General features: G+C 44.9%; 1 protein-coding gene across 6 annotated transcripts in view; it reads left to right on the top strand.

Annotated features, from left to right (window-relative positions):
- Positions 1-27,436, top strand: part of NEDD4 (NEDD4 E3 ubiquitin protein ligase) — a 2,630,465-nt gene that overhangs the window by 1,217,633 nt on the left and 1,385,396 nt on the right. The gene's annotated exons all lie outside the window — the stretch shown is intronic.

The following is a 27,436-nucleotide window of genomic DNA, read 5'->3' as shown; positions in this document are numbered from 1 at the left end:
TGAGCCCTTACACTCTTGTCTGCTGAGACTGTTGTCTTTTAAAATTGTGCTTTTAGTTGCGGTTATTTACGTACGCAGTGAGTGAATTGCAGGCACTTTCTGCCAAGCCACCCTTTACTGTTTTCCATAAAGACAGGGTTGTCCTGCAGGTGCAACCTTCTTTTCTTCCGAAGGTTGTATCTGAATTTCATTTGAGCCAGAAGGTGGTTCTTCCGGCTTTTTATCCTCCTCTGCATCCTGGTAAGTAAGAGGAGAGGCTCCATAGGTTGGATCCTAGGAGAGCTTTGAGCTTTTATCTTTCACGGATTTCCCGGGTCAGCGTGGACGATCAGCTCTTTGTAGGTTATGCTGGACACTGCTTGGGTCAGACTGTTTCCAAACAGACCTTGTCCAGATGGATTGTTTTGACTATCACTGAATGCTACCGTTTGGTGGGGAAGGACCCTCCGGTAGGCTTACAGGCTCACTCTACTAGGGGTGTGGCTGCCTCCACTGCTCTACAAAGGGGTGTTCCTATTCACAATATTTGTGAAGCAGCCACATGGGCCTCTGTCCTTACTTTTGTTAAACACTGTTCCCTGGACTCCATCCATGGGCAGGATTTGGCCTTTGGTAAGGAAGTCTTCTATTCAGCCATTTGATTGGGTACTCTAAATTTCACATTCTACATTATTTCCCTCCTCCATAGTGTGGTACTGCTTTGGGTGTCGGTCATAGATGTGGAATACGTTGGAGGACACAATCCCTTCGAAGAGCAAGTTACTTACCAAATTGGTAACGTTCTTTTGATGGGATGTTCCTCAGACGTATTCCTCATCGCCCTCCCAGCCTGCCCCTCTGGAGAATTTCCCTTGTGATTACAGCTTCCATTTCCGCAAGGCTGTAGGCAGTTATACTGGGCGGAGACTGGTGTCACATGTTCTGGGGGAAAAAAATTAAACTGAGGCAACGGGTGCCGTGCGTTCTATATATAACATCTGGTGACGTCGACCCTCGACTGAGGCCCTCGAGGGACATCGGCTCAACGCCATCGACGCAGGATGCCCTCTGCTGAAAAGTTCCCGAAGTGCACAGCTGTGGGACACAACTGTCATAGATGTGGAATACGTCGGAGGAACATCCCATCGAAAGAACGTTACCAGTTTGGTAAGTAACTTGTTCTTCTGAGGCCTGTGGATCTGCTTAGCATCACATGCTTTGCATAGCCCTACATCATGTCTAATACTCCAAATTCCTCTAGAAGTTGTTACAAGTTTGAAAACGGGATGTCGAACTGTAATTTAAGCCCTCGTGTGACGTACCCTGTACCCATGATCCTTTGTGCGTAGAGGTCCCTCTGATTATTTCTTTCCGCCCTCGTGCCAAGTTATTTCTTAGCAGCATCCATAGCTGTGTGATACTTAATAGTTACATTTCTACAGAAATACTCTTGTCATTTGCATTCAACTCAATAATTCGACGGTTGATACCCAGAGCTTCTCAACGGCTGATCCCAGCTTCCGAACCAGACGACTCGTCTGTGGGCTTCGGGCCACACCTGGCTTTGGCTGAAAACCAGTAGGGAGAGTGGGGGCACTGATCCTTTCAGTGAATGCATACCCCCATTTCCAGCCTCTACTATTTTTCGTTGTGCTGCCTTTCTGCGCACCCTCCATTATGGAGCATACTCCCTTTAAGTTTTTCCCTAGGTGCAACAGGAAATTCCCATGGGTAGACCAACAGATTTGTAACCACTGCCTTCCTCTGGATCATCTCGAGTCCCATTGTGCTGCGTATACACGCAAAAGCAATAGGTGGGCTGCATACACCATGTATGCATACACCGGCGGAGTCAGAGACCACCGCCGGGATCTGTGAGTCAGACCGAGGAGGCCTAGGCAACTCTGACTCGGAGCTCTAAGACACTACTGCGAAACCCTCCAGACAGAGGTCAACCCTGTAACACCATCCTTAATTCTGTCTTCCACACCCTGGACTCAGTCACAGTTTGAGAATACTATGGGAAAGATCTCATTCTTCATGGACTTTATGAGCAAGCTGCCCAGTCCTACAAAGCCTATTGAGCAGCCTCCTGCCTCTTCTATAGTGCTAGTGGCACCTCCCATTCCTCCCGCAGCCTTGCCAACGGTGGAGCCCTCACAAGGTTCTCTCCTTGAGGACATTCAGTCCACACAAGCGGACCAGTCCATCTGGATAGATCATCAAGACAATGCGCAGGATGGTGAAGATACCTACTTACAGGACTAGGGCGACCCAGGCCTTATTTTTGTCTACGCTGTTGACCCTCCGGGAGTGGAAGGCGGTCACTCTTCTATTGCAGACCAGCCCCTCTACAACAAGCTGCTAAAGAAAGATGCCCACCACTTTGGCATACATTTTGACAAATCCAGCTCCGCAGGGACTGACTTCATTGAGGGAATTCTCAACGAGAGAAAACCTGTTAGCCAATCCATTCCTCTTTTACAGTCCGGTAAAAAGAGGGCCTCTCCATCACGGTCTACCCCCTCCCTTACTGGAGCGGTCAACCCATGGGTAGAAAAATTCTTCAGGGCCTCTCATTCAGACCTCCTTTACATCAGGGGCCACACCAAGCCAGACTCCCTGGTGGTGACCACTACACAAAAGAGATCTGGTGTCCCACTCTCAACCTCCGAACAACCTCCCAACATGGAGTGCAAAAGATTGTACACGCTGGGAAAACGTATTGCGACCTTCGCTGTGTAAGTTACCAGGATAGCAAACAATAATACCTTGCTTGCCAACTACAGCAGCACATTATGGGATGAGGTCTCAAGGCATCTGGACTCATTACCAGAACCAGTGCAATCCAATCTCCTTAAGATCGCCTCTGAGGGAAAGCAAGTCTCCCAGACCATCCTGAAAACATACTCTACTCTCTAGACACCTCAGGAAGAGTCGCTGCAGAGGGTACCCTTCTTAAAAGACATAACCTGGTTCAGAGACTCAGAATTGAGGCCAGAGACACAGGCTGCCCACATTAATATGCCCATCGAGCAAGGTCTCCTTTTCGGCAAAGCTGTCGACGACTAGCTGGAAACGGTCAAAAAGGAGCATGAGACTATTAAGACCCTTGGTCAAATTTCCAATAAGCCCTTTGTCCCCAGGGACTTGTTTAACATGCACCGAAAACCCTCAGGCGCAAGGCTCGGGGACGGGTGTGGGGGGGGCCAGGCCGGAGCAAGCTCGTCTGGTGCCTTTTTCTATAGCCCACACACAGTAGTCCTACCAATATGATATAAGCCATTTATAACACGCCTGTACACAAGTGTTTCCAGGCGCGACAAGTCAAGGTCGGGGAAACAGGAGGAGGACCAACAGCAATCTTACTAGGCCTTGTGTCATTCAGATTGCACAAGTGCGGCGGAAGAGGAGAAGGGAGAAGTGCCAAATGGGTGTGGGGGGTGAGGAGAAGTACAGGTGACTCCATAAGTGCTTATCAGAGGGTGGCTCTTAACCGCAATGAGAAGGGACTGTAGGGTTACAGATAAAGACCCCTAAGTGCTGAGGGAGGCCGGAGGCAGTTCGAGGGCAACTGGACATTCACAAGCCTGGGCTCGAGTTCAGTCGTGGCCCGGTGACCAGTGCGTGGAGCTATCAGGAAAATTAGCAGTGGAGCGGAAGAGTGAAAGTGGAAGCGAAAAGGAAGGTCTTGACTTGCTTCCGGAACCAGACGTGGTTCTGCTCAAGTTTGAGAGAGGCAGGGAGGCTAAGAGATCTACCCCCCATTCTCTCCTCTGCATTCTCTGCTTGGAAGATTCCATGTGTTAATACCCCCGCAACCCCTGCTCCCAAAAACCCCAAAAATTATCCCCCCCCAAAAATAGCGCCTATGGCCGTTCCAGACGACCATATATACGTCAATATTTTTGGTGGGGATAATATGTAGTGATACCGCTTGGAAAAGCATGTGACCATCAGAGAATTGGAGGTGGATGAGCAGAGTGCTCAAAAAGGAAGATGTTTAGGAAGAGAAAGTTGGTGGTATTGCGTTCCCAGGTCCCAGAAAGCCTTGTAGACAATGCAAGGGGACTTGAATTTAATCCTTGCAGCCACAGGGAGCCAGTGCATAGATTTCAGATCCAGTGAGATACGATCCTGGTCTACTAGAGGCCAAGAACAAGTCTTGCAGTCCATACCTTTATCAGAAGCAGGGGTTTCACTGAGGAAAAGGACCAGGCAGGGCTGCAGCCTCTCGAAGTGCAGCAGCCCCTGTCGCCAAATGACATGCTGATGCACGTTCCCTCCCATGCGTCCCCACTTGGGGGGGATGACATAACACTCTTTACCCAGCAATGGGAGCGAATAACGTCAGACCACTGCATTCTGGATACAGTGGCCAAGGGATACTCAGTGGAGTTCCTCTAAACACCTTGCCACCATCCACCATACGTAGGATGCATGTCCTCCGCTCACCTCGACATCCTCAAGGAGGAGTTCCACATTTTGTTACAAAAAGGAGCCATCGGGCTCTTGCCCCACATGGAGTAAAATCAAGGGGTTTTTTTCAATGTACTTCCTTGTTCCAAAGAAAGATCTGACAAGTTCTGGACCTGCGCCCTGCAAACACATATGTCAAACCTAAAAAATTCAGGATGACAACGTTGCAGGAAGTTATTACACTATTTAAAACAAGGGATCACATTGCGACATTGAACATGAAAGATGCATGCTTTCATATTTCAATGTTGCCTGCGCAAAAAAAATACCCAGATTCAAATTGGTAGACGAGCACTACCAATTCAAAGTGCTACCATTCAGCATTGCATCAGCCCCCAGGCTATTCACAAAGGTGCGAAGACTATCCATTCCAGTGTACCCTTACATAGACGACTGGCTAATTACCAGGGTTTCTCCCCAGAGGGGCATTCAAAACATGCAGCAAACAATCAATCTGCTGTTCAAAGTGGGCTTCACCATAAACGAAAAGAAGTCCAGCCTAGTGCCCAGCCAAGTAAAGCAATTTCTAGGGGCAATAATCAGAACAGACATCAGACTAGTCTAGACCTCCGTGGAGAGGGATCAAAACATGCTTTTTCAAGTATGTAGCCAGTCGTCAGGTGACAGTACGGAAAGCGCTGGGCCTACTGGGAATGATGGCTTCCTGCATCTACCTAGTGCCTCGCGCCCGGCTGCGCATGTGTCCAATGCAAGAGTGGCTAGCGAAACAGTGGTTGCAAGCAAGTGGGTTGTGTGAAGATCTAGTGCTGGTTTTGCAGCGTTTGTTTCCATCGCTACAGTGATGGAACAGTGACAGTCTGCTAAAAGGACAGCCTTTCCACACACCAGGACTAGCGATCAAGGCCACTCTCACGACAGATGCATCTATGACTGGGTGGGGTGCTCACTTCCTGTATCACACTGCTCAGGCTGGTGGACACAATCGCTAACCAGGAACTACATCAACCTTCTGGAATTACTAACGATTCTCAAAGTACTTCAAGCCTTTAAGACTCAAATAGCACATAAAACAGTCCTTACGGACAGTACCACTGCAATGTTTTATGTAAACAAACAGGGGGTACACATTCTCCAGGACTTTCCAAACTAGCCCAGAACATCTGGCGGTGGCCACTGCATCACAACATGTTCCTAGTAGTACAACATGTTGCAGGGGAACTCAATTCTCTGGCAGACATACTGAGCAGGATTATGATGCTACCCTCAGAGCATGAATGGCAATTAAACACAGACTTGCTAATCGACAAACTGGGGGTTCCCAAAGAAAGTTCTTTTCGCAACACTGGAAAACGCACAATGCCAAGATTACGCTTCCAAGGTACCCCAGAAAGGATCCAAGGGTAACGTACTTCTGATGAACTGGCCTGGGGCATTTGCACACGCTTTTCCCCCAACACTTCCCTCTTCTCCACAAGTTAGTCCACAAGCTACACCAGGAGCAAGAAACACTGATCCTAATAGCTCCAATGTGGGCCTGCCAGACCTGGTTCTCACACCTACAAATGATGTCCCTGTGTCCTCCCAGGATACTACCCTGCATGGACTGCTATTTTAACAAATGGAAGAGTTTTGTGTTATGGTGCAGAACACAGTCTCTCAACCCAAGCAACTGTTCTACAACCAATATAGTCCACTATCTGCTCTACTTACTTGACTCAGGATTAATCGTTAACTCACTCACAGTACACCTAGCGGCTCTCTCCGCTTACACAAGGTCTCAGAACAAGATTTCATAGTGGACGGTGCCCGTAGTTGAGGCTTTCATGGAGGGTGTCAAAAGCTGTACTCTCCATGTCGTACTCACAAGGCTCATGGGGACCCCCTCCGAGCCTATGCCCAATGCCAGCCTTAAAAAGCTGACCTACAAGACGGCCTTCCTCATAGCAGTTACCTCTATCAGAAGGGTTCGCGAACTACAAGCTCTGTCAGTACAAGACCCTTTCATAGTTATGAACAAAGACAAGGTGGTGCTACGCACACATCCTTGCTTCTCACCCAAATTCATATCAAAACTTCATGTCAATCAAATTATAGAGCTTCCTGCAATTTTTCAAACCCCAACAAATGCAGCAGAAAGAAGTCTACATACACTGGATGTACACAGAGCTGTCATGTTCTACCTTCAAAAGACCATGTCCATCAGGAAGACAGATCATTTCTTTGTTAACAGTAGCCTCTGGAAGAGAAGGGGACCCAATCTCTAAAACAGCAATTTCTAAATGAATTATCAACTGCATCCAGCTGACATTTGTGATGTCATCTTTGATGTCCTGGGTGTTAGTGTTAGCAGTGCACAGTGGTGGGGCGAGTTATGGTTGCTTAGCCTACCATAACTGGCGAATTTCAGGTTTTTTTTGGTTTTACTTCGAACCATAACGTCCCTTTAACACAGTTTTTTTTAAACTGAATTTCACAGGTTTTTATTAGGGCAACTTAACCATAACGTCCCTTTAACAAAGTTTTTTTACTGAATTTCATAGTTTTCTACTATAATTCCCTTACTTTATATACATGCAACATAGAACATACGGAACCCACTCGCTAATGATATTCAAAGGGCACAGACTGAGCACCTGTCCGCAGATGGGCGCGGACGAGGTCAACACTACCCAAACACTCAGGGGGTATATGAAATTGTTCTATCATACCATAGAAAAACTGCACAAGTTTAAAAAGCAGCACATAAACACATTATAAGTAGTAATAAATAACCATTCGAACCTACACGTCTCACACATTACCCATTCATTTAATTACCATGTAGAATGAAATGGATTATACCACAACAAAAACAGATATGCCTCCAACGTAATTACCTCACAGAAACTGTGCAGCTAGGAGCGACAGTAGACAAACACAACACAACGAATACAAATTACAAGACAGTAGTAAGTGAACTTTTTTATATGTGTGTATACTTTTTGTATGAGGTGCAGAACAAGTAATGCATTTCTGTTGTTTTGACACAGACGTGCAGTACTTTGGAGTGGCTGGAGGAGAATTTTCCACATGGCGAAATGTCGGACGATAGCGATAATAATGGTACACACTTCTCTGCATAAGCAAATTAATAGTCAGTACTTTATGGGCACTTAACATATATATATTTATTTTTAACAGACCAGGTAAAAATTGAAGAAAGTCCACCTAAAGACAAAGTGCAAAACACCCTTAAATGCATAGAAGACAAAGTGGACATGCTAAAAGAGAATTTTAGTGGGTTAAGGCAATTTGTGCAGGACCACGTGAAAGGATAAATCCGATATCACTGTCACACCTGTACCTGTCCCCCTTCTCTATTTCCCAGTGAACTATCCCCAAACCCACAAGAACAACAAACGTTTTGATGAAACTTCCATCCCTTCATCACCTCACAACCAGCCTGTGGAAACCTCTAATTCCCCTATATTTGTTTGTGTCTGCCTCCCCCCCTCTCTCAATTGCTGTATGTGTGTTTAATAAAAAAATGTTATGTTAGTTTTAGTGGAATTGTTTGGGGCTAATTTTCTTTTTTTAAAAGAGTTAAAATGTCCCTGGACAGTGCACCTGTTCGGCCTGTCCGTAATTAAGAAAATATGGATGTTCTAAGGACAATACACCTACCAGTTCCATTCGCAACCAAGATGGAACTGTTCTTAGAACACACCAGGTGTCCAAGATGTCTGTAAATGAACAAACTGGGAGTGTCCTAAGGACACTATACCTGTCCGTACCGTCCGCAGTCAAGATGGAACTGTCCGTAGAGAAGGTGCGGTGTCCGGCATGCCCGTAGTCAAACAAAATGGAGGTGTCCTAAGCACAATGTACCTGGCCGTACAGTCAGCAGAACATCTACGCACATGCGCACCACACCCGTAAGTCTTGCGAACATCGCGCCTGTCGGTAACTGTCCGTCTCACTTGTGTCACACTTTTAATTAGTTTCAGGACCCGAACACTGTCCGTAGACATGCGCGCATGCGCACGACTGTTCCTGTGCATTTGGTGTCCTGCGGGCACCCATTTCCTTCGCGGATGTGTTCACAACGTCATCATATGACCGCACCCACGCTGAGCGTGTGTCCTAATTTGCGCACTCTGTCCGCTTCCGCAACATTTCAAAATAACTTATGCAGCCTTGCCATATTATTTTACAATACAAAATCACCATTTCACATGTCCCATACAATGGCCCTAGCTTTCAACATTTTGTTTGGAATTTTTTCAACGCTTTTGAGTGATCAATATGATCCTGAGGCGCACCCCTCCAACCCTATAAAAGGCCACAGCCCCAAGCTCATCTTCATTGTACTTCTGGCGATTGTAGATTGAGTTTTGCTGCCTTTAGTGCTGTAGCAGAGATTATCTCACCAACCCTAATGACATCCATGGCTGCTGTTGCTACATCAGCCTCAGCACCACCCCCAAACCCTCCACCGCCACCACCTCCCCAAGGGCCTGCAGAGGGAAATAAGTGTGAGGATGTAGAGAGCGAGGAAGAAGAGGATGAAGAGAATGAGGTGGAGGAACTCCCTACTACCAGCACTCGCCGGGAGTTGTGGGTGTGGCAGTTGTTTACCGTTTTTGGTAACATACCAAAAGCATGTGCGAACCTGGTCACCTGTAAACAGTGCAACTTGGTGCTGAGTCCTGGGAGACCTGGTGCGTACAGCTTTGATACGACAACCATGAAGCGACACCTAACTTCGTTTCACGGTGCGGACATTCGCAATGTGGTACCATGTAAAGAACGTAGTAGGTTCAGTTCCTCCACAGCATCCTCCGTGTCCGATCCTCTCACCACAAGAGACACTCGCATCCCTCCAGCTGCCTCACAGGCCATTCGCGATGCTGTCGACCCTTACCTTTCGAGGGTCACAATATTGTGTATGTACTGCGATGCAGTACTCTGCAGGGGGGAGAGTCTTCGAAGTGCTTTTGAGACTACGGTCACGGAGCACCAGAAGAACTGCTACCTACCTAAATAAGGCCCACCCTACATCTTACTCTCTCCACCTGCCCTTTCTTATCCCCGTGGTTGGTGTCCCTTCCTTACCCTCCTTTCCCCTCCTCTCCTAGTGTGTCATGTGTAAAATAAATATATATATAAAAAACAAAAATTAATAAAAAGGCTCTTTTCAGAGCCACCTTTCTTAGTTTACAAATGGAACTATCAAGTAAATGGTGTAGGTCCCTGCGCATTTTTCAAAAAGTCAGCGGACAGTCCTAGGACGCACAAAATTTTAGGGTGCAACTGTAGCAAAACCAATGCACTTTTCTCTGGGAGTAAGTGGTGGCTCTGAAATGAGCCTTTTGGTGGTGTTTTGTGTGTTTGCAAAATAGGAGGCTATGAATCCAAAAAAGCTCACAATGCAGTTTGTACATTTCGAAGAAAAATCTTATTGCCAGCATATGTAAGATGGACCTCATCTCTGCGAAAAATGAATGTGCTACGAAACAAAATATTTTCATTGTGGAAAGAGGACATGCCAACATCTCTTAGAAAGGCACAAACAGCCTTATTGACATTGCGCCCCGCCTTCTCCATTTGTGGACCAAATAAAGCAGAACGCAGCCACATTTGAAAAAATTACTTGGCAATTTGGAAACATATCCATGACCTTCTCAAGTCCTTCCTTCATTGCAAATTGCAAAGAAATTCCAGAGACATGCCCTAAACTGTTTCCTCCGCAATGAATGATAATTATATCAGGATGATGCTCTGTCTGTAAAGTAGCACATAGAGGTACCAAGTCCAGCCACTTCATTCCATGTATTCCATGCCAGTGCACTTCCACATGAGGGAATGCAAGATCTGCAGATATACCGCAACGTTCTGCATGCACCTTCAACCAATGTATCATGAGTCTCCCAAAATCCAGATAATCTGTTTTCGAGCACACACAGCCATAGTTGTCTGTTCTCCTCTCAGGAAAAAGACGTTCTCACTAAATCTCTCCATTCAGAACACACCCACTGAACTTTACTGACCAATCCCTACCTTCTCTCATTCTCATTTGCATGCCTCTCCACCCCAGAATCCCCATATGTAATACGCGCTGCCTGCAGACTACCCCCATGTCCACGGACATGTAGAGGATCTGAGCGTGACAACTGTACATTTAAATAGTATTCCCTTTTTCCCCTTTAAGGTGGGCTCTGAAAAGAGCCGTTTTTTTTGCAGATGCCTGACAGACACCTGTTATTTTGTATTTTTTTAGGGGTTTTTCTTCTTAGTTTACTCCTACAATCACCACATAACCTTCTCCAAAGCAAGCCTTACATTCCAAAAGCATATCCCAAAAAAGATAAAGAAACACCATCTGCTTCAAAATAAGCTGCATTACTGGAAAAAATGTTCCTGTGGCTGCAGAAAAACATACCAGCCCTTAACATGAAAGCATGCATGCTGCGATTGATGGCACACCTACCAATACTTTGATCAGGACAAAAAACAGAACTGTTGCCCCATTTTGCTCTAGGGATTAAGCCAGAAAAAATTACTTTCGCAGTTGGAAAGATGTTAATGACTGCTTGAACCAACTGTTCCAAATCTCCCAACAAAGTAGGTGAACTTACGTAGCCCAAATGGCAAGCACCATAGTGCAAAACTACCACATGGGGACTGGTCATTCTACGTATATCTCTGCAAACTTGGAGAATTGCCGCTACAATGCAATCAGTCGCAGCACTCCACACCACCTCCACTCCTCCGACATTGAAATTGTTTGCCACATGTCTACATTCTGAATAGTGCTGTAAACCATGGACAAAAATATCTCCGAGCACCAACACCCTGACTGTCTCCACCTCTGTCATCTTCACTACACACACTCTCTTTCTACACAAATCAGCAATGTCAAGCTCTGATTGGCTGATGCCTACAGTTCCCTTTCCTTGCTGGATTTCCTGTAAAACCACGTATGTGGCACGCCCTACCCGCGGACAAGTGCAGTATCCGTGCAGCACGTAACTCTTAGCCAGTCCTCCTACCCTTTCCACATCGCTCGCGAATCCATTCCCTCAGTGGACACAGCTAAGCAGTCACACAACCATCCAACAATCACATCCAAGACCTCTACATCTAACTCCGTCATCAGAGTTCCGCACTTCAAATGTACTGTTGATCACTCTGAATACAAGTCTCATATCATTGCAAAGCACCTACTACAAAAACTACTGTGCAAGTGTTGCGGATTTCTACTTACAGCTCCATGCATACCCACATGCATAATTACAAAGTACAGGTATGCATATTTTATGCAGAGTACATGTGCAACTCTTATGATTCCATTTAAAGAAATTAATGCCACTAAATCTGCATAGCCAATACATACATACCAACGCTTCCGCTTTAAGTGCGAGACTTCCGGTTTTTCATTCAAAAATCAACCACTTCTTACTATCTCCCGCATACCCTATACATATGTACCAAACCTCCCGATTTACGCGCAAAACTCGATTTTCCATTAAACAATGTCACAATTTTTTACTGTCTTCTGCCTAAATTAATGCTACTTCCAATGCGATCGTATGAGAAAAATAAACGTTCCCAATTGCTGTGGTGACATCTCCCTCTCAGGTGCTCCCGATTTTTCACATTCCTACTTATAATATCAAAGTATTCAAATTTTTCCCATCTACTATAATTACCTATCACTTCCAAACCTTTATGCTATGTACAGCACAGCTGAAAAAAAGAGGGAATTTCATCAACTGAAAATTGTACTAATTTGCGAAGCAGGTTCAACTAACATACTGCAAATAACACATAAAGGCTGCACATAGTGAAATGAAATGCACGCATACACTGTGTTGAGATATCAAACGAGAATACTCGCACGAAAGTTGAAAAATTAACGTGTACATTAACATCACTGCTTTAAACACACAAAATGACTAACGTCTTCCTTTTACAATTGCAGTGAAGACCACTCTCCTGAAAATCAACAGCATCTACACTGCAAACAACATATCCGAAGAAACCTGGTCATTCCACAAAAAAAGTAAGTACAGTACCACCTTTATATTCTTACTGTTCCTGAAAGAGACTGTGTGGGTTATTTATGTAATGTGTGCACCAAAAGAAAGCATCGATTTCAGAACCATTCTGCCCACAAATCCCCATTCATTAAACAAAGATTAACAGGCAGAATGGCTCACAAATCCTTGTGTTTTTGGAACACAAATAACATATACAAGCCTTAGAATGTTAGTACTACAAAACAAATAGCTGTTTTAATTTTATACCATTAAGTTTACTATTAATGCTTCTCCTCACCACTAGCTCACTTTCTACTCTCATCTGAAGCACAGTGTAGTAATATACAAACAGAAAAATAGCCTTCCCAACTCATTGTAACTGCCCAATGCACACTCACACACCACCACAAACATCTTCCCCATCAAACTCATACAAACATGCACACATACATTGTAAAACAGACCAACCCATACCTTCTTTTTTTTCAACAGACCCCAAAAAAGGCCTACCAAAAAGCAAGTCGGTAGAAAGGAACGCAGAAATAGAGCAAATGAAGTGACCAAAATAAGCATCCATCTCCACCAGAGTTTGTACAAAACGTTGAAACAAAACAGCTAATACAGTCATTTATAGAAACAAAGGAAGCTTCAACTACAGAAACTTTGCCTTCTCTATCAAAATGTGGCATGAAACAGAAAATGCTTTACAAGAATTTGGCTACCACTACTGCTAACAGTGCTCCTATAAATCCTGATATACTAGCAAGAAACCATAGAAAAAAAAAAGTATTTTAGCAAAAAATGTTCCGCCACAGAGTCCTTCAGAATCTAATAAGAAGAGGAGCGAAATCATCCTCAACCCTTAACCTACCATAGAAAATTAATCCAACAAGCTCTCGTAGACAGTACAATCCTTCTCAAAAGGAAGTTATTTATTTTAGTGTTAAATAGGATGAAACCACTAACAAAACTAAGTACTAAACTACAAAAGAAATTTCTCAATAAACGGAATGTCAACAAAAATAACTTATTAAATATTTGTGGAGGTGAATGGAGTCACACAACGACCACAGAACCATACTTTAATGAAGCAGCATACAAACAAAATCAAACAAACACAATTGCCATCCATAGCAGTGGACGAGGATATGAAAAAATCATCATGGAACAAGAAACACTGCTTACAAAAGTATCCCCAGAAAACTCAGAATTACCTCTCAATTCGACTGAACCAGACCGTCCAGTATACAAATATGAACGTGCACATCAATGTGTAACATTCCTAACAATTCTTTACGCCAGTTCCTCTATCATTATGTGAAAGGTAAAGACAAAATGAAAATGAAAGTGCTGCAAAATATATATACCTGTCCAGTGCGCAAATACCCAGGACTAAAAGGACATTCATTAGCTTGCATTTCAGGACCTATTTGCGAAAGCACCTTCCATGATACCGAAATGATATCAAAACATCATTCAAATGTAAGAAATCTAGTGTATAAACTGTACTATGCTAAAAGTCCAGCTTTAGAACTAGCCAATTTAAATAACACTCTTCTGCATGGTACACCCAAATACCTACAAGAAGAAATCGACCGTATCCAGAGAGAATATTTTGGAACTGAAAGCCACTTACAAAATGCAATAGTTTTAGAACAGACTAGCAACAATTCTGCACATGGCAACCTTCTATTACACACATACAAAAAAGAAATACTAAAATTTAAAAGTAAATCCGCTGACGTACCAAACCATGTGTGTGTGTGTTGCCGCAGAATTTTTTACAAAAGTAACACAAAAAGTATAGACGTAACATACAAAATTGAAGACAATGAATATTCCAAATGGTTTGAATTAGATTTCTACCTTTTAGCAGAAAACAAATACGAAATAAGTGAACCCCTAATATGTTGCAGTTACTGCACTACAAAACTTGACAACAACCAAACTCCTTCACGTGCTATCACAAATAATTTGGAATTATTCCCACTACCAAAACCGCTGCAACAACTCAATTTGTATGAGAGCATCATAATTCAAACAGCACACCCATTTCAAGCAATAATACGCCTTCAACCAAAAACAGCAAAATTACCTCCTTCTGAATTGGTGAAAGGTATTTGTGGCAAAGTAGTATATTTGCAATTAGATCTGACAGAAAATGTGCACACTCTAGGAGTGCAACGTCCAATAGAGCAGTCTTTAATTGTCTTAGTAAATGGTGTACCAATAAAAGACAAAATAATTTGGCAACAACCCGTGGACTTACATAAAGTTAGACAAGCCTTGCAGTATCTGAAAGACAATAGTGAATATTACAAAGAAATGAATATTGAAGAAAGCTTATGGGAAACAACTGAAATAATTCAAGAGTCATCAGAAAGTGGTCAATTTGAACTTCTGCATCCTGCTGCAGTATTCACTCTTTTGGACCATTATACAATTCATCCATTGCACTCTGAGAGCATAGATGATGCACTAGAAACTTACCAAATGCGACAAACCAAAGGGTCACCAATGAGCATATGGGAAAAAAGTATAGAAGCACGTGCTTTTCCACTGCTATTTCCTACTGGCAAAGGAGGAAGATACGATGATGGACCCACTCAGATAACAGCATCAGAATACCGCTCATTACGAATGTATTCTGAAGATCCCAGATTTAGACAAAATGTGGAATACATATTCCACCTACTCTTTGAAAGTGAACTAGCAACCCTAGGTTACGGAGTTGCACACATACTGAAGTGTGGAACCCACTTTCAAAATATGTCAGCTACGCCAGTAATACAAAACGATGAGGTTTTACAATCACGCATAACAAATCTGTTTGCAAACATGCTTGGTACGAAAGAATACTGGTTCCGACGGCACGCAGATGTACGTTGTATGATCAGAAACCTTGGACCACCCGCTTGGTTTTTTACATTAAGTTGTGCAGAATATGCATGGGAAGATTTACATGATTTCCTAAGCATATCAAACAACAACAAAACCAACATAGATGTACTAACACCTGGAGAACTTTGCTCTCTAGATCCTGTTAATGTTTCTAGATATTTCCACCATCGTTTCATTGCTATGCTACACTTCATTTGTAATAAAACTGTTCCTCCCCTCGGAGAAGTGCAACACTTCTTTTGGAGAAAAGAATACCAAGCCAGAGGAGCACCACATATCCACATGCTTTTATGGATTAAAGGTGCAGCTAAATTTGGTCAGGACAGTGATGCAACTGTTTTGCAGTTCATCCAAAAATATGTCACTTGTGAAATCCCTTCACAAAGGACACATAGTGACCTTCATGGACAGATTGTACAATTTCAAAGACACACATGTGGCAAATATTGTCGCAAATACAAAATCAAAGGGAAATACTACACCAAATGTCGCTTTGGTTTCCCTAGACCAGTTACAGAAACAGGTGAAGTGAACAACTTCATGTCTTCAGTTCGACATAATGTTAAAGGTAAATCACCTAAGAACACGTATTGCATAAAAAGAACAGAAGAATCAAAATATATCAATGATTACAATGCAATCATTGCCGTCTTATGGAATGCAAACATAGATGTGCAGTACATTGCAGACAATTCCACTGCAGTTGCACGATATGTTACAGCCTACTTAACAAAAGCAGAAAAAACAGAGCTTCAAGACCTCTGGAATGACCTATCACCAGACAAAACACTATCTCAGAAATGTACAGCCTAGGCATAAAAATGCGCTCTCATAGAGAATGTGGCGCCTATGAAGCTGCAGATTGTTTAACCGGTACTGCTTTGTATGGAAAATCAGAAAATATAGTATGGCTAAGCTTTGGTCCTGCTACATCTAGAAAAAGAGTTCTCAAATCATATGAGGACATAGAAACAATTGCCAAAAAGGATCCCAACAGCCAAGACATTTTAAAAAAACAATTTAATAGACACATACTACCCGAACAGGAGTACCACTTTGGAAACCATGTGTCTATACCACATAGCCCAAAACTTTGCATAGAAAAATAATATAAAACCAGATAAAAGCAAAGGTAGATATAGTGTGACAGATTGTGAAGGCAGCTTAGTGAAACTTACCAAACGAAGCTTAATTAATCATGTCAAATTGTCATTAAAAACTTCTCAACAGAAAGACCTATATTACATGTCCCTGCTACAACTTTTTAAACCATGGAGAAAAGAGGAAGATAAACTAGATAACTATGACTGCTATGAAGACTCTTTCAAAGCAAATGAAAGCGCTATCACTGATGTGAACTTTACGCAGTGCAAAACAACGTTGCACAATGAACAGCAAAACGAAGAACTACTCCAGGTCCAACTAGATAAGGACACTTCCGACACTAGTCGACCTTCTGTAACAGGAAGTCAAGAACCACTAGGACAGCCACTAATAGCAAATGAGGCAGAATTAGCTATGACAGAAGTGGAAAACACCATGTGTCACTATGAGCAAGATATAGAAGACTTAACTGTACTACAATCAAAACTTAACAAAGACCAGCGCACCATTTTTGAAGAAGTAACAAAAGAAATTGCACATGGTGTACACACGAAAATAAAGAATGTACCTGCCAAAATTACAAACCTATACTGTTGTACGTCAGTGGTGAAGCTGGTTCAGGAAAAACATTCTTAATCAAAATCATCAGCAAGTTCATTCAACAATTGACAAACAACAAACTGTCAGCTGTTGTAACTGCCCCCACAGGTTTAGCTGCCTACAACATAGGCGGTGTCACTTTACACCGATTACTACTCCTTCCAGTAGAACACCAAAACAAATTAGACTATCACAAACTTTCTGCAGAAGCTGCAATGGAACTACGCACAGTATTCAAACAAATGAAAATGCTACTAATAGATGAAGTGAGCATTGTCTCCAACCTAATGTTGGCTTTGATTCACCTCAGATTGCAAGAAGTACTTAAAACAAACTACGAAGAACTCTTTGCAGGAAAACACATTATCGTTTTCGGAGATCTTCTACAATTGACACCAGTGAAAGGTGAACCTATTATTAAAACCTTAGGACACAAACCCTGCCGAAAAAATGTTGGCAGCATAGGAAATGTCAACCTTTGGCAACATTTCCAATACAGAGAATTAACAGAAAACATGCGTCAATCTGCAGATCTCACTTGTGCCAACATTTTAAAAAGTATTAGAATTGGTGTACTATCTCAAGTAGCACAAGCAATATTGAAAAACCGGCACATCCATGTACTTTATGGCGATAAAACGTGCTACTGATTTTATGGAACAATTTGCGCACAAAAATGTCAATTGTATGGCCTTAATGCCAACTCTTGCAAGCTGTTTAAAATTCAAGGAAACAATGTTAAAAAAAGAAATGCAACCAATAATTGAAATTTGCTCCACAGACAAACTGAACGTACATGGTATGACACTACCCATGTGTCATCAAGCCACAACAAGACTAAATACCTTAAATTCAATCTCCAACACAGCTGGGTTAGAAAAAATATTAAAATGACCCTTAAATTGTAGAGTAATGCTTAAACGTAATCTTGACGTGGAGCAAGGACTAGTTAATTAGGCACTGGGTACAGTTGTTGGCTTTCAAACATACCCACGTGACAACAACATTCAGTTTGTCAATATTCTCTTTGACCATCTTTCAGAAGTAGAAAGGATAGGGCACTCAACAGCTCAATTCCTTCTCTTCAAAGACATGTATGTACGTAGAGAACAATTTTCTCTACCTCTTGCATATGCAGTCACCATTCATAAATCCCAAGGTCTGTCCCTAGACAAAGCATTGATAGATATTGGAAACAGTCTTTAAAAAAGGCATGAGCTACGTAGCACTATCACGCTTATGTACACTTGCTGGTCTATTTCTAATCAACTTTGATGCAAGTAAAGTGAATGCTGATATTCCTTGCATTTTAGAACAATAGACTGCGTTGACTGTACACCCCCCATCTGAAATCATATCCTATTCCAGAAAAAGGAAAACGTTGTAAAAGAAAACTAATTCAAACAGAAATGCAACAGGATCTGACTGCAAATCCTTCAAAGAAAACAAAAGAAGCTTATACTTCATCAATTACTAAAAGCAAAGAAGAACCTATTAGTGAAAGTAAATCAGGTACTTCTTCGAAGAAGGAACAGAAGCTCCGAAAAAATCGATCGGACACAGAACTATCTAGTCCATTCAAATTTTCAAATGAAACTCGTGTAAGTTGCTACGCAAATGTAGCAATGAATATTCTATTTCAATTGCCACCAATTGTTAACAACATTTACTTGCACAGTACAGACCAATTGTGTTTGCAAATGTTAGTCCTTCATTGAAACGCAACAAACAATCCTGACAACACGTGTTCACGGAATAAGACAAGAATTGGACTACTGTGCTGGAATTGTGAGATTCACTATAAACTCACAAGAAGATCCACAAAAATTTCTAATGTACTTACTACAAGTACTCAAAAACAAAAACATACCTATAAATGAAATCTTCCAGATTTCATACATGTGGAAACATACATGCACTCCCTGTAACAATGTGACACAGGAACAAATCCCTACTGAGCGATTTGTGTATGTATCCATACCTAATTGTGAATCCATTCCATTTCAGCAACTTTTACAAAATGCAAACCATGGCAGATTATGTACTATCTGCAATTCAGATAATCGCTCCACCTTACTGATACAAACACATAGTAACTACATAATACTAATGCTTCTACGTTACAATGCAGATGGTACCAAAAACAACTGCAAGCTGACTGGATTCACACACGGTCAAGTGTCAATTGGTAAGAAAACCTTCACAACAATAGGTATAATCTACCACGCAGGAGCCACAACCAATACAGGTCACTACACTGCATATATTAAAAAGAAATGTGGATGGTTCGAATGTAATGATATCAATACTCTAAAGCAGAGATTACCAGCAAATCTTACAAATGCGTATTTAATCTTCTTAAAGCCAAAATTTAATAACTAATGTGTACTTCACCATTAACAAAAATTCAATTAAAAGACTATAAACAGTTAGAATACGCCGACAGGTATCTAACTGCCCAAGATTGTATAACAACCACACAGATAAATGAATACCACTGATTTGTAAGAAAAAATACACAGTTAGAATACACCAACAGGCATCTAACTGTTTAAAAAATCTGCAACAAGCCAACATACAGAACATTAATCGGAAAGTGAACACTCAAAGGAAACAAAGGAATAGTTTGTAGCATTGCAAAAAAAGGTTTTTTTAAATCCGACAAGGATTTCTTTTCTCCCAGACCCAATGATTTGAAAAACAAACACAGAAACCGAGCAAAATGCACAGTACACTGGATTGTAAACTAAATATGAGGGTAAAAAAAGCTAAAATGTCTATTATACAATGTAATAAGTCTTTATAAAATACAAACACTAACATGCTCTTTTCTTTTATCATAGAAATTGAAAAATATTTCCTACAAGTACTAAAGTCATGTAAGAAATATATTGAATCTCAACAAGTTAAACAGTAAGTATAATTTCACACATTTCTATACGTCTGATCTATGGCAGTAATATGGTGCAGTGGCTGTAGGCAGGGCCTAGAGTCTTGGATGTATAACCTACGGCCTACACCCTGCAGCCATGCAACCAAGACTGTAGGTCCTACCCACAACCACCGCAGCATATCAAAACCATGGTGGCTTATAACTTCAGTGCTTATAACTTCAGTCTTGGGTGCATGGCCTTTTGGCCATGCACCCAAGACTCTAGGTCCTGGGCACAACCACTGCAGCATATCACACCCATTGTTGCTTATAACTGAGTTGCTTATAAATTTGTTCTTGGGTGCAAGACTTTAGGTCCTGCCCACAACCACCACAGCATATCACACCCATTGTGGCTTATAACTTCACTATGTATAAATTTGGTCTTTTGGCCATGCACCCAAGATTCTACGCCCTCCCCACAACCACCTGATCAATATGCAATACTACGGGTGTATCTATTGCTGTGATATGCTGCGGTGGTTGTGGCCAGGGCCTAGAGTCTTGGTAGTATGGCCTATGGCCTACGGCCTACGGCCAAGCACCCAGGACTCTAGGCCCTTCCCACACCTACCAGATAGATATTCGATTGTATGGGTGTGATGTATGAATATGATATGCTGCAGTGGTTGTGGGCAGGGCCTAGAGTCTTGGGTGTATGGCCTACGGCCTGCGGCCATGCACCCAAAACTCTACATCCTGCCCACAACCACTGCACTATATAAAACCCATGGTGCCTTATAACTGCAGTGCTTATAACTTTGTTCTTGGGTGCATGGCCTTCCCCATGCACCCAAGACTCTAGGTCCTGCCCACAACCACCACTGCATACCACACCCATTGTGGCTTATAACTTCACTACGTATAGAGTCTTGGCCATGCACCCAAGACTCTAGGCCCTCCCCACAACCACCTGATCGATATGCAATACTACAGGTGTTTCTATTGCTGTGATATGCTGCGGTGGTTGTGGCCAGGGCCTAGAGTCTTGGGAGTATGGCCTACGGCCTACAGCCATGCACCAAAGACTCTAGGCTCTGGCCACAACCACCACAGCATATCACACCCATGGTGGCTTATAAATCATTAGCACACCCATAGAATTAAACATTTTAACTGCAGCATATACTCGATTTGCACCCAGGACTCTAGGCCCTGGCCACACCTACCAGATAGTCGATTGTATGGGTGTGATGTATGAATGTGATATGCTGCGGTGGTTATGGGCAGGGCTTAGAGTCTTGGGTGTATGGCCTACGGCCTGCAGCCATGCACCCAAAACTCTACGTCCTGCCCACAACCACTGCACTATATAAAACCCATGGTGCCTTATAAATTTGTTCTTGGCCCTGCACCCAAGACTCTAGGCCCTGGCCACAACCACCGCAGCTTATCACACCCATGGCGGCTTATAAGTCAGCCCATAAAAAAAAGAACATTTTTAACTACGCCATGTACGCAATTTTAATATTCGCTAACACCACGCGTGTCCTTAGAACAGTTTCAAGTTGCCTGCGCACAGCACGGACGGAAGTACTATCCTTATGAAACCCCTCATTTTCAGTAATTACAAATATCCCAGACAGGGCGGGTATGGCGAATACATCATTAACAACTGCCGCCTAAACAAATACAGTATTTCACCCATCTCTTACTCTCTGAACCTCCCCAAGCACTCTGACACACCAAAACACTTTCCAAAACAGCATTTCGCCTCTGGTCGCCGCGCTGTCGGCGGATCCAAGATGTCGGGCGCATCCAAACAATCTGACGCACATCACGCCAGCAAATCAGCGGACACATCGCGTGTCCGCGGTCATGACGTGAGCCCCTTAGCCAATTGGTATCTTGTCCGCGGAGCGAACAGGGAAATGTGACTGCGGAGCGGACATAGATATCACTAATTTTTTGAGACACACTTTTTGGTCGTTTTAAAAGAAAACTGCTGGACGCTTTCGGGACCAAGGTCGTCGTCCTGCCGCAAATCTGGTGAAAATCCGCCCAGCAGTTTGGCCTGTAGGCGTGCGCACATTTTTTCCCCCATTCACTCTATGGGGAAAAAAGACGTTTTTGGACCCCCCCTATAACTTTTCCCCCCCTGGACCAAACATCATCAAACTTTGCAAGACAATTCAGATTGACCCATATACTTTATTTTCAAAGTTTGGTGAGGATTCGTCCAGGGGGAGCGAAGTTCTAAGGCGCCGAAAAAGTATTCTTCCTATGGAAACAGCAACTTAACCATAGCTACACAGCCACTACAGTGGCTGTGTTATAAATATATATATATATATATATATATATATATGTATGTATGTCGGTTTGGATATATATATTGGGGGGTTTGCGTTGGGTAGGGAGTTGCAGGGGGTTTCCTCCCGCATATATGTTACAATTGACCTTCTCAATTCGGTCAATTGTGAAAAGATCAATTGTAATTCGAGCAATTGTAAAACGAACAATTTGTATACAACCAAGAGAATCTATCAGGCAACCCCTTTCCAGAGCCTACACAGTGTGCTGTTATCACGACCAACTTCCTCACAGGGTGCTGACTAGCTTGGACCGCCTTTTTGTTCATGGTTGGTGGTCCCCTCAAGAGCATGTAACGTTTTACAGCGGAGTGCGCTTCAACTAGCCTTCTTTGCGTTCCTCCCTTCTACTCGTTCAGATGGCCTGCACGACCTGCATGTGCTAGCTAAATAAGCAGGGTGTGGGGGGGGGCACCATATTTCCCGCTCTATAACTATGTAATGGAGCCTTTCTTTTTTGTTTTTTTAATTGTTTTACTCTTTATTTTGATTTAATCAACAAACATTTCATTAATAACAGCAAATTGAGTGGTTATAATTCCCAAATGACCAAACTCTAAAATTCAATTAATCACAATGATAAAAAAAGCATACCATAAGAGTTATAAGAGAACAAATAAAACCTATACAGCCCAAAAAGCCCAATGATTAAAATAACACGCACATCGCCAACATAAACAACAAGCCCTAACACAAACCACACAAATCTGGGGGGCGTGGCTTGGCACCATGGTGAACGGTCGGGTCCGGTGAGAGCTCCCGGCCGCGACCGAGTGTTACCTAAAATGCCCCAGTAAACTGTAAGTTTAGGCGAAGGAAATCGATACCCTGCAGAGCCTGGAGGCTCGGGCTGCCCATGCCTTAATTTAGCGGTTCGGAGCGTCGGGGGGGGTCGAGCTGGGACCGTCTTCTCCCAGTGGGGGATTCCGACGTGTGCGGCGAGCCAAGATGGCGAACGGCGGACTGACATAATGAAGGCCCCTCCGATGTCCGAGTGCAATGGGAACTAAGGGAGCCACCCTCTCCGAAGCACACAACAATGGATCTGCCTTGAAGAGACTGATTGGTAACACTGCCAGTACCCCCTGATTGTGGAAGCGGGGGCTGATCTCGGCCCAAGGAGCATCGGTGCGGGATCCCCCCCTCTGCCGGTGGTTCCGAGAGCTAGGGTGCGAGTCCTGCTGAGCCCCGCGACTATCCACAGCCGCCCACCTCTCGGGGGCCTGCTGGGGGGAGCGGCGATGAGCGGGGGGCCTGCGCTGAGCTCCGTCGTCACCCGCTGAACACTGAAGCGAGCTGAAGTCCCCCCCCTCTCCGGCCCGAGAGAACCGCCGCCAAGTCGGACCCAGATCTCACGCTCCCGCCACCCTTGAACAGTTGGGCCCGCGCCCGCCCCTGCCCCTCTACAATTGTCGGACGCCACCAGGAACACCGGAGAGGCAGCGGGCAACTAGGGTGCCGGCGACACCCTACAACGTCCTCGGACGAACTCCGTGACCCCTTCCAGCAACCGCCAGCGGAGGGCGCGGGACCCGGCCTTCCTCTGGGGGCTTGCTGGCACTTCTTCCGCCCCAAGCCTGCACGGAGCAACTCAGCAGGCGGGGAGTCCAGCCGCCCCCATCAAGCGCAGCCCTGAACAGTGGAAAAGAGGCTGAAGGCGGCCCCCCCATCGACGGGAGAGAATTCCCCCCCACCTGACAGCCCGGTGGGTTCGGGGCGGGAAGATCCTCGTCCCCCCCGGCGGCCCCTGCGTTCTGGGAGGGCCCAGTCCGCCAGCTTCCCGGGGGCGCGGATCCTGGAGAGCGCTCCTGGAGGGAAGGTAAAGCGGCACCTGCCGCAAACTGTGGGAGTTTCCTGGCCCCTCCGGCCTATCCTTGCACCCCAGGGCCCAGTGGGGTGACCAAGCCAGCCACACAGACGCGGTCCCTCCGGGGAGCGGACCCGAGACTTGAATTGGCGGCGGCGGCCGCGCCTGGTCCCTAGTATCGGCGCTCCCGGCCCCTCCTTCCCCGGGAGACACCAATAGGCCGGGAGAGCTACCGAGGAGTCACTTCACCCGAACTGAGATCTGAAAAGAACCGAGTAGTCCCGTATGCAACGAGGACTCCAGCAAAGACTCCACAGCGGCCCGTCTGGCCTGTAGAAAGGGTGTAGGGGGGCCCTAAGAAGGGACCAGGCGCTCTATAACAGACACTCTACCCCCGAGCGGGTCAGGCCCCGGCGTAGCCCACAAGAAGTAATGTCCCGAAATCTGAAAGTAACCAAACAAACAGACATTGCGACACTGCTGTCCACTAACAAGGGGGAAAAGAACAAGAAAGGAGAATGCAGTGACGTGTTGGGGGCCACTCAAGAACCCAACGGGGGGTCTGCAGCCCAAGCGGTGACCAAAGCCGACCTACAGGAGCTCCTCTCCGCCATAACCAAGGAATACCAGAAAGGGACAGAGGAACTGAAAGACAGAATTGCGTCCCTGGATAGGAGAGTGGGCGAGATCGAAACCAGAACAACAGAAATAGAAACCACCCTGTGCGAACAGAACTTTGAGATCGGGGAGGGGGCTGATAGACTCTCCGCTCTGGAGGCCAGATGTGAGTCCCTCGAGAACAAACAAGAAGAGGCTGAAAATAGGTCCAGACGCAACAATATTCGCCTGAGGGGAATCCCGAGTTCGGTCTCCGACGAGGAGCTCAATTCCTATGTCAACGACTTATTTCGCTTCATCATAATGCTCCCAGATGGAGCTCCTTTGGAACTGGATAGGGTCCACAGAGTTAGAGCTAGACAAAACGCAAATGTTGCACCGGATGTCTTAGCAAGAATCCACTTCTATAAAGTAAAGGAAGAAATTATGCAAGAAGCCAGAAGTTCTGCCCGAATTCTCTTCCGGGATGCAGAAATATCCCTATACCAGGACCTAGCTGCGACCACCCTCGCGAAAAGAAAGTCTCTTAAGCCACTAGCCGAGTGGTTGCGTGAACGAAAAACAACATACCGCTGGGGCTTTCCCACCTCTTTACTCTTCACCTGGGAGGGTAGGTCTTGGTCTATCCCTTCCCCCAAAGAAGCCGAGAGGTTCATGAATCCGGAAGGCGAAGAGGGGGCCCTCCCTGAAGTTGCAGAGGCCCCCGGAAGAACCCGTGGGGAATCCACCAGAGCCTGGACCAAGGTGCCTAGCCGCCGTAGACCCCGTGGCCCTGCGGGCAAGCTCAAAAGGGACAACAACCGCTGAAGGGGCAGCCTAGAACATGGAAAACACAAGCTCCCCCCCTGGCCGAGCTTTTTGCTCCTCCGATGGGTGGAGCCGAGCTACCTCGAGATGCCTTTATCACTCAAATCAGTTAAGCTTATTCTGAACATTTACTGGCCAAAGGAAGAGGCAAAGTTTGCCTCCATGCTGAGTTCACATACCGGTCCGGCCGTATGCCCGTTGGTTGAAGGCTGGCCCGGAAACCTTGTTATGGCTGGATGGGTGGGGGGGGGGTGGGGAGGTGGGGAGGGACGAGGTGCAGAGGAAAGCATCATAAAGATGGAAGGACGGAGAATTTCGTCACGCAAAAACAAGGAACAAGAGAGCTTCAAGGAACAATCTGAATCAATCTACGTGAAATCCAAAAGATGGGTTCGCTAGACAAAACCCTAACCATAACAACCTGGAACGTGCAGGGGCTTAATGCACCTAGAAAGCGGAAAGCAGTGGAACACAAACTAGACCAACTAGCAGCTGACATTGTCTGCATTCAGGAAACCCACCTCATTGCGGACGACGAAAGCCGACTAAGGTTTTGGCGCTACCCGAAACGCTACTTTGCTTCAGCCACACAGAAAAAGAGAGGCGTAGCTATCCTACTAAAAAGAGACCTCCCACTAACACAGATCACCATCAAAAGAGACCCCGAGGGCAGATTCCTTCTTTTGAAAGGCCTCCTAGTTGAGCTACCGATCACCTTGGTGGCCATTTATGCGCCAAACAAAGAACAAGACCAATTCCTTCTCAGCCTTCTTCCAACCATCACGTCCTTCGCAGCAGGCTGCCTAATAATTGGAGGGGACTTCAATCTCCCCCCGGATCCGACGATGGATAAGACGCTTCCAGCCTCAAGGGAGGACTTCTGCAAATCCCTCGCCCTGGCGAAATTCTTGCGGGAAACCGAAACAATAGACATATGGAGATTCCACAACCAAGGGGAAAGGGACTACACCTTCTTTTCGCACGTGCATAAAGGCTACTCGCGTATCAACCTCTTGCTTGCCACAAACAACCTGGCCCCCTGCGTGGAGAAGATTCAAATCGGACCGATTGCAATATCGGACCATGCTCCAGTCACGATGGTGGTGTCTATCCACGGGGCCCCGGAACCTAACCAGCGGCAATGGAAACTGCAAGATTACATCCTGACCGATATAACGGCTAGCTCGGATCTCACTGAGGCGATTCGGAATTACTTCTCCGAGAACACAACCCCCGACTCCTCAACAGCTATGGTGTGGGATGCCATGAAACCGGTGATTCGAGGGGTCGCAATGGATCTAACAGCCAGACTCAAGCGCCAAAACCTACTGAAGCAACAAAAGCTCGAGCAAAGACTCACAGCCTTGGAAAACAAACTTAAGGCCTGTTACAGGAAAACAACGCACCAAGAACTTAAAAGAACTAAAAGAGAGCTCGAGATCCACCTGGCGGACCGGGCCGCTAAAGCATTAACTTATACCAAACAATACTATTACCGGAACAGTAACAAAGCGAACAGGCTCCTAGCACACAAACTGAAAAAGCTTCAGACCAGGAACCACATCCAATCTCTGCAGGACAGGAATGGCACCTTATACCACCGGGACCCCGAAAAACTCGGGTTAATGGTGCAACACCACGAAAAAATCATGGCAGGGCCCCCGACAGCCACCTCAGCCATAACCCAATTCTTGACCTTAACGCCAAAGAAACAGCCACCTCCATCCCTAGTGGACTTAGAGGGCCCTATCTCAGAGGAGGAAGTTAGCGAAACGATCCGCCACCTGAAGAACACAACACCTGGCCCGGACGGGTTATCGGCAAAATTCTACAAAAAATGTGCTCACCTGCTAGCCCCACAGTTGGCAAATCTATTCAATTCATTCCTGTCCACTGGTTCCACGTCCCCTTCTAT

Source organism: Ambystoma mexicanum, chromosome 11 (assembly GCF_040938575.1).
Source record: "Ambystoma mexicanum isolate Mex_15411 chromosome 11, UKY_AmexF1_1, whole genome shotgun sequence".
Classification (NCBI taxonomy): Eukaryota; Metazoa; Chordata; class Amphibia; order Caudata; family Ambystomatidae; genus Ambystoma; species Ambystoma mexicanum.
This window is presented reverse-complemented; position numbering and strand designations above follow the sequence as displayed.